We start from the raw sequence: 7,595 nt of genomic DNA, 5'->3' as shown, positions 1-7,595 counted from the left end.
GCGAGCACCTATGAAGGCCGGCACGGCACACGAGGGGGTGAGTGGAAAACACTACGCCCGGCCGCCTTTGTCTCCCCAGTGGCGATGTTTACACACCGCACCAGGTACTCATTTGAGGCTGCGTCGACCGAGGTGAGTCCCAGGACCGGTTCAAGTAATCGTCACTGGTGTTGGCCGTGAGCGGGAATCAAAGCGCAGCGTGCTAACCGCTACACTTACCCCTCGCCCCACGTGGAAACACACACACATGTCAACGCACACACGTGTAAACACGTAAACAGGAAAAACCGCAGCCATTCGCCACTAAGTGCAGGTGAGGTCACCACGGCGCTTGTGCCAGGCTAGCTGCACTTTGAGGCCACGTGAAGTGTCGAAGGCTCACTGACAGGTCACGGGGCAGACCCAGGTGCCATGGCTTTGACTGATTGAGATCACTGGCAGATGAATCGTCACCCGTGCCTCCCCACTGTGCCAACGTAGCCGTTTTAATTTCAACAAGTTCGGGCCTTTGTGCAAACACAGCACAGTATACAACGCATCACTCGGTAATGTCGGCATGAACAAACGAATCATGTTGAAGCAAGTCTGAAAGACCCGTTATGCTGTTAATTCAAAGCTATTCTATGGAGTCACAGTTGTTGTGTCCTTCATGAGCATTCTGAAAACAACCTCTTCCCTTCCCCCAGGACAGGTGCCGGCAAACCAAAAAAGTAACAAGTCGAGCCACTTGTTTTAGAATTCGATAACAAAAAACTCAATATTTCAAGAGCCGAAATGCACTGTGTGGTGAATACGAGACGGTGGGTCCTTAATAAACAACGTCACGAAACAGCAGTCCTTAAAGAGCCACATATTTGTCAACCCATGCCCTGCCCTTTAAAACAACCAGTTGCTCTGCCTCCGCCAGCCCATCGGATTCCTCCAGTCGAAATAAATATTCTGATCAAAGTGGTCTTATATCAAGAAAACATTGTTTGAACTGTAATGGTACAATATTCCAAAACAAATGCTACACATTTGACACAATACGTGATATCAACCAACCTCTAAAAAACTCACATTTCAGATGTCCATACTTTGTTAATTTGTTCAACCTTACTATTTTACAAAGTATATTTTGTAAATAATGTCCATGTTTTTTTCGTACGTGTGTGTGTGAATATATTTGAATTTGTTCACTTGGAAACCCCAGGAAACTCTGTAGGGAGATGCAGTCTTGAGAGTGACTGATGAGGGGGTTCTTAGGAGGTATCTCTTCCACTCATTTCTTACAAGGTGAACGCAGGGGTACGGAGCTGTATGCTTGTAATTTAAGACTCTACAACCTTCACAGAGCCCTCTACCTATGCCTGGAGTCTCTGTACCTGAGTCTGGAGTCTCTGTACCTGAGTCTGGAGTCTCTGTACCTGAATCTGGAGTCTCTGTACCTGAGTCTGGAGTCTCTGTACCTGAGTCTGGAGTCTCTGTACCTGAGTCTTGAGTCTCTGTACCTGAATCTGGAGTCTCTGTACCTGAGTCTTGAGTCTCTGTACCTGAGTCTTGAGTCTCTGTACCTGGGTCTGGAGTCCCTGTACCTGAATCTGGAGTCTCTGTACCTGAGTCTGGAGTCCCTGTACCTGAGTCTTGAGTCTCTGTACCTGAATCTGGAGTCTCTGTACCTGAGTCTGGAGTCCCTGTACCTGAGTCTGGAGTCTCTGTACCTGCGTCTGGAGTCCCTGTACCTGAGTCTTGAGTCTCTGTACCTGAGTCTTGAGTCTCTATACCTGAGCCTGGAGTCTCTGTACCTGCGTCTTGAGTCTCTGTACCTGAGTCTTGAGTCCCTGTACCTGAGTCTTGAGTCTCTGTACCTGAGTCTGGAGTCTCTGTACCTGAGTCTGGAGTCCCTGTACCTGAGTCTTGAGTCTTTGTACCTGAGCCTTGAGTCTCTGTACCTGAGTCTGGAGTCTCTGTACCTGAGTCTGGAGTCTCTGTACCTGAGCCTGGAGTCTCTGTACCTGAGTCTTGAGTCTCTGTACCTGAGTCTTGAGTCCCTGTACCTGAGTCTGGAGTCTCTGTACCTGAATCTGGAGTCTCTGTACCTGAGTCTGGAGTCTCTGTACCTGAGTCTGGAGTCTCTGTACCTGAGTCTGGAGTCTCTGTACCTGAGTCTGGAGTCTCTGTACCTGAATCTGGAGTCTCTGTACCTGAGTCTGGAGTCTCTGTACCTGCGTCTGGAGTCCCTGTACCTGAGTCTTGAGTCTCTGTACCTGAGTCTTGAGTCTCTATACCTGAGCCTGGAGTCTCTGTACCTGAGTCTTGAGTCTCTGTACCTGAGTCTTGAGTCCCTGTACCTGAGTCTTGAGTCTCTGTACCTGAATCTGGAGTCTCTGTACCTGAGTCTTGAGTCTCTGTACCTGAGTCTTGAGTCTCTGTACCTGAATCTGGAGTCTCTGTACCTGAGTCTTGAGTCTCTGTACCTGAGTCTGGAATCTCTGTACCTGAGTCTGGAATCTCTGTACCTGAGTCTTGAGTCTCTGTACCTGAGTCTTGAGTCTCTGTACCTGGGTCTGGAGTCCCTGTACCTGAATCTGGAGTCTCTGTACCTGAGTCTGGAGTCCCTGTACCTGAGTCTTGAGTCTCTGTACCTGAATCTGGAGTCTCTGTACCTGAGTCTGGAGTCCCTGTACCTGAGTCTGGAGTCTCTGTACCTGCGTCTGGAGTCCCTGTACCTGAGTCTTGAGTCTCTGTACCTGAGTCTTGAGTCTCTATACCTGAGCCTTGAGTCTCTGTACCTGAGTCTTGAGTCTCTGTACCTGAGTCTTGAGTCTCTGTACCTGAGTCTTGAGTCTCTGTACCTGAGTCTGGAGTCTCTGTACCTGAGTCTGGAGTCCCTGTACCTGAGTCTTGAGTCTTTGTACCTGAGCCTTGAGTCTCTGTACCTGAGTCTGGAGTCTCTGTACCTGAGTCTGGAGTCTCTGTACCTGAGCCTGGAGTCTCTGTACCTGAGTCTTGAGTCTCTGTACCTGAGTCTTGAGTCCCTGTACCTGAGTCTTGAGTCTCTGTACCTGAGTCTGGAGTCTCTGTACCTGAGTCTGGAGTCTCTGTACCTGAGCCTGGAGTCTCTGTACCTGAGTCTTGAGTCTCTGTACCTGAATCTGGAGTCTCTGTACCTGAGTCTTGAGTCTCTGTACCTGAGTCTGGAATCTCTGTACCTGAGTCTGGAATCTCTGTACCTGAGTCTGGAGTCTCTGTACCTGAGTCTGGAGTCTCTGTACCTGAGTCTTGAGTCTCTGTACCTGAGTCTTGAGTCTCTGTACCTGAGTCTTGAGTCCCTGTACCTGAATCTGGAGTCTCTGTACCTGAGTCTGGAGTCTCTGTATCTGAGTCTGGAGTCCCTGTACCTGAGTCTTGAGTCTCTGTTCCTGAGTCTGGAGTCTCTGTACCTGAATCTGGAGTCTCTGTACCTGAATCTGGAGTCTCTGTACCTGAGTCTGGAGTCTCTGTACCTGAATCTGGAGTCTCTGTACCTGAGTCTTGAGTCTCTGTACCTGAATCTTGAGTCTCTGTACCTGAATCTGGAGTCTCTGTACCTGAATCTGGAGTCTCTGTACCTGAATCTGGAGTCTCTGTACCTGAGTCTTGAGTCTCTGTACCTGAATCTTGAGTCTCTGTACCTGAATCTGGAGTCTCTGTACCTGAATCTGGAGTCTCTGTACCTGAGTCTTGAGTCTCTGTACCTGAATCTTGAGTCTCTGTACCTGAATCTGGAGTCTCTGTACCTGAATCTGGAGTCTCTGTACCTGAATCTGGAGTCTCTGTACCTGAATCTGGAGTCTCTGTACCTGAGTCTGGAGTCTCTGTACCTGAGTCTTGAGTCTCTGTACCTGAGTCTGGAGTCTCTGTACCTGAATCTGGAGTCTCTGTACCTGAATCTGGAGTCTCTGTACCTGAGTCTGGAGTCTCTGTACCTGCGTCTGGAGTCCCTGTACCTGAGCCTGGAGTCTCTGTACCTGAGTCTTGAGTCTCTGTACCTGAGTCTTGAGTCCCTGTACCTGAGTCTTGAGTCTCTGTACCTGAGTCTGGAGTCTCTGTACCTGAGTCTGGAGTCTCTGTACCTGAGCCTGGAGTCTCTGTACCTGAGTCTTGAGTCTCTGTACCTGAATCTGGAGTCTCTGTACCTGAGTCTTGAGTCTCTGTACCTGAGTCTGGAATCTCTGTACCTGAGTCTGGAATCTCTGTACCTGAGTCTGGAGTCTCTGTACCTGAGTCTGGAGTCTCTGTACCTGAGTCTTGAGTCTCTGTACCTGAGTCTGGAGTCTCTGTACCTGAGTCTGGAGTCTCTGTACCTGAGCCTGGAGTCTCTGTACCTGAGTCTTGAGTCTCTGTACCTGAATCTGGAGTCTCTGTACCTGAGTCTTGAGTCTCTGTACCTGAGTCTGGAATCTCTGTACCTGAGTCTGGAATCTCTGTACCTGAGTCTGGAGTCTCTGTACCTGAGTCTGGAGTCTCTGTACCTGAGTCTTGAGTCTCTGTACCTGAGTCTTGAGTCTCTGTACCTGAGTCTTGAGTCCCTGTACCTGAATCTGGAGTCTCTGTACCTGAGTCTGGAGTCTCTGTATCTGAGTCTGGAGTCCCTGTACCTGAGTCTTGAGTCTCTGTTCCTGAGTCTGGAGTCTCTGTACCTGAATCTGGAGTCTCTGTACCTGAATCTGGAGTCTCTGTACCTGAGTCTGGAGTCTCTGTACCTGAATCTGGAGTCTCTGTACCTGAGTCTTGAGTCTCTGTACCTGAATCTTGAGTCTCTGTACCTGAATCTGGAGTCTCTGTACCTGAATCTGGAGTCTCTGTACCTGAATCTGGAGTCTCTGTACCTGAGTCTTGAGTCTCTGTACCTGAATCTTGAGTCTCTGTACCTGAATCTGGAGTCTCTGTACCTGAATCTGGAGTCTCTGTACCTGAGTCTTGAGTCTCTGTACCTGAATCTTGAGTCTCTGTACCTGAATCTGGAGTCTCTGTACCTGAATCTGGAGTCTCTGTACCTGAGTTTGGAGTCTCTGTACCTGAGTCTTGAGTCTCTGTACCTGAGTCTGGAGTCTCTGTACCTGAATCTGGAGTCTCTGTACCTGAATCTGGAGTCTCTGTACCTGAGTCTGGAGTCTCTGTACCTGCGTCTGGAGTCCCTGTACCTGAGTCTTGAGTCTCTGTACCTGAGTCTTGAGTCTCTATACCTGAGCCTGGAGTCTCTGTACCTGAGTCTTGAGTCTCTGTACCTGAGTCTTGAGTCCCTGTACCTGAGTCTTGAGTCTCTGTACCTGAGTCTGGAGTCTCTGTACCTGAGTCTGGAGTCCCTGTACCTGAGTCTTGAGTCTTTGTACCTGAGCCTTGAGTCTCTGTACCTGAGTCTGGAGTCTCTGTACCTGAGTCTGGAGTCTCTGTACCTGAGCCTGGAGTCTCTGTACCTGAGTCTTGAGTCTCTGTACCTGAGTCTTGAGTCCCTGTACCTGAGTCTTGAGTCTCTGTACCTGAGTCTGGAGTCTCTGTACCTGAGTCTGGAGTCTCTGTACCTGAGCCTGGAGTCTCTGTACCTGAGTCTTGAGTCTCTGTACCTGAATCTGGAGTCTCTGTACCTGAGTCTTGAGTCTCTGTACCTGAGTCTGGAATCTCTGTACCTGAGTCTTGAGTCTCTGTACCTGAGTCTTGAGTCCCTGTACCTGAATCTGGAGTCTCTGTACCTGAGTCTGGAGTCTCTGTACCTGAGTCTGGAGTCTCTGTACCTGAGTCTTGAGTCTCTGTACCTGAGTCTTGAGTCTCTGTACCTGAGTCTTGAGTCCCTGTACCTGAATCTGGAGTCTCTGTACCTGAGTCTGGAGTCTCTGTATCTGAGTCTGGAGTCCCTGTACCTGAGTCTTGAGTCTCTGTTCCTGAGTCTGGAGTCTCTGTACCTGAATCTGGAGTCTCTGTACCTGAATCTGGAGTCTCTGTACCTGAGTCTGGAGTCTCTGTACCTGAATCTGGAGTCTCTGTACCTGAGTCTTGAGTCTCTGTACCTGAATCTTGAGTCTCTGTACCTGAATCTGGAGTCTCTGTACCTGAATCTGGAGTCTCTGTACCTGAATCTGGAGTCTCTGTACCTGAATCTGGAGTCTCTGTACCTGAGTCTGGAGTCTCTGTACCTGAGTCTTGAGTCTCTGTACCTGAGTCTGGAGTCTCTGTACCTGAATCTGGAGTCTCTGTACCTGAGTCTGGAGTCTCTGTACCTGAGTCTGGAGTCTCTGTACCTGAGTCTGGAGTCTCTGTACCTGAGTCTGGAGTCTCTGTACCTGAATCTGGAGTCTCTGTACCTGAGTCTGGAGTCTCTGTACCTGCGTCTGGAGTCCCTGTACCTGAGTCTTGAGTCTCTGTACCTGAGTCTTGAGTCTCTATACCTGAGCCTGGAGTCTCTGTACCTGAGTCTTGAGTCTCTGTACCTGAGTCTTGAGTCCCTGTACCTGAGTCTTGAGTCTCTGTACCTGAGTCTGGAGTCTCTGTACCTGAGTCTGGAGTCCCTGTACCTGAGTCTTGAGTCTTTGTACCTGAGCCTTGAGTCTCTGTACCTGAGTCTGGAGTCTCTGTACCTGAGTCTGGAGTCTCTGTACCTGAGCCTGGAGTCTCTGTACCTGAGTCTTGAGTCTCTGTACCTGAGTCTTGAGTCCCTGTACCTGAGTCTTGAGTCTCTGTACCTGAGTCTGGAGTCTCTGTACCTGAGTCTGGAGTCTCTGTACCTGAGCCTGGAGTCTCTGTACCTGAGTCTTGAGTCTCTGTACCTGAATCTGGAGTCTCTGTACCTGAGTCTTGAGTCTCTGTACCTGAGTCTGGAATCTCTGTACCTGAGTCTGGAATCTCTGTACCTGAGTCTGGAGTCTCTGTACCTGAGTCTGGAGTCTCTGTACCTGAGTCTTGAGTCTCTGTACCTGAGTCTTGAGTCCCTGTACCTGAATCTGGAGTCTCTGTACCTGAGTCTGGAGTCTCTGTACCTGAGTCTGGAGTCCCTGTACCTGAGTCTTGAGTCTCTGTTCCTGAGTCTGGAGTCTCTGTACCTGAATCTGGAGTCTCTGTACCTGAATCTGGAGTCTCTGTACCTGAGTCTGGAGTCTCTGTACCTGAATCTGGAGTCTCTGTACCTGAGTCTTGAGTCTCTGTACCTGAATCTTGAGTCTCTGTACCTGAATCTGGAGTCTCTGTACCTGAATCTGGAGTCTCTGTACCTGAATCTGGAGTCTCTGTACCTGAATCTGGAGTCTCTGTACCTGAGTCTGGAGTCTCTGTACCTGAGTCTTGAGTCTCTGTACCTGAGTCTGGAGTCTCTGTACCTGAATCTGGAGTCTCTGTACCTGAGTCTGGAGTCTCTGTACCTGAGTCTGGAGTCTCTATACCTGAGTCTGGAGTCTCTGTACCTGAGTCTGGAGTCTCTGTACCTGAATCTGGAGTCTCTGTACCCGAGTCTGGAGTCTCTGTACCCGAGTCTGGAGTCTCTGTACCTGAGTCTGGAGTCTCTGTACCTGAATCTGGAGTCTCTGTACCTGAGCCTGGAGCCCTGTACCTGAGTCTTGAGTCTCTGTACCTGAGTCTGGAGTCTC

The sequence above is a fragment of the Petromyzon marinus genome, chromosome 5 (assembly GCF_048934315.1).
Source record: "Petromyzon marinus isolate PM22_M1 ecotype Great Lakes invasive population chromosome 5, UKy_Petmar_22M1.pri1.0, whole genome shotgun sequence".
Taxonomy (NCBI): domain Eukaryota; kingdom Metazoa; phylum Chordata; class Hyperoartia; order Petromyzontiformes; family Petromyzontidae; genus Petromyzon; species Petromyzon marinus.
This window is presented reverse-complemented; position numbering follows the sequence as displayed.